The 1,114-nt window shown below is 37.4% G+C and overlaps 1 protein-coding gene across 1 annotated transcript in view; it reads right to left on the bottom strand.

Moving 5' to 3' along the window:
- Positions 1-1,114, bottom strand: part of LOC109072855 (lamin-A-like) — a 24,337-nt gene extending 23,223 nt beyond the window's left edge. Inside the window, 1 exon segment of the mRNA XM_042772687.1 lies at positions 1,042-1,114. The gene's annotated coding sequence lies outside the window, so the exon portion shown is untranslated.

A 1,114-nucleotide genomic window follows, 5' to 3' on the forward strand; every position in this document is an offset into this window, starting at 1 on the left:
TGAAAACTGAAAATATAAAAATAAAAGCTAATTCAAATACTATAAATAATACTAAAACAACACTTCTGCACAGCCCTAACGTGTGAATGTAACGTCAGTATACATATTACAAAATGTATATCTGTGCATACTAATAATTTAGGGTCCTATTTATTTGTGCACAAAAACTCTTCTAGAAACAGGATCGTGAGGTAAGATGGCATGAAAAAAGCAGACAATCCTGGCACAAGTACATGGTCAGATCAGTGGAAAAGTCCCAGTAGATGTCAGTACCTACAGTCTATGAGAGATGCCTGATAGCTAGAACACAGAGAGCTGTGCAAATCCGCAGAATGAGCCTGTCTGTTCTGCACTTTCTTTTCTCCTGTAGTCTCTCTTTCTCTGCCATCCTTGTCGCACTGTTACTCACAACCACCGCATTCCAACATAATAATGAGATTCCCAAGAGTAAATGTCTCGCCAACCGAGTGCTATCTCAAAAATAAGTCCCAAGTACACCCAGATAAAATCTGCAGATTTTTGTGGAATTCTGTTGAGTTCTGCTGGTGAGGGTCTCAAGAACATGACTCGGGTGAAGATTTAGGACATATTTAGCAAATTACAAGACATGACAGGTTTCATCCAAAAATGTTTCCACAACATGGAATTCAGAAACACTCACTTGGGTTGCATTACACTACTAAAACCTTCTTAAAATTGCATAGCATTCATATAATTTTCAGATTATTTTTAAAAGTTATCAAGGACATTGTGATTAGTACCAGTAACGTTAAATCACAATATTACATAACACACACCATACACTTGCTACTGCAGTCTAAAAGACTGAATCAGGTCTAATTAAGAGAACACCCTGGAATTAACTAGGATATATTTGACTAAAATTACAGTCTGTTAAAACTGATGAGTCATGCATTGAGAATGAACATAGAAATCTTTCTATTCATAAACAGCCCACAAAATATCGTTGCTATGGACTAGAGTAACCACCGCAGAAGATGAAATGTTTGACTAAAAACAGTCAGGGAAACAGTGACTCACAGTTGCCAAATCCCAAGATCAGGAAACGTTTGCATGCGTTCAATGATCCACCATACACTGCCGTCTGGAATGG

This window comes from Cyprinus carpio, chromosome A16 (assembly GCF_018340385.1).
Source record: "Cyprinus carpio isolate SPL01 chromosome A16, ASM1834038v1, whole genome shotgun sequence".
Classification (NCBI taxonomy): domain Eukaryota; kingdom Metazoa; phylum Chordata; class Actinopteri; order Cypriniformes; family Cyprinidae; genus Cyprinus; species Cyprinus carpio.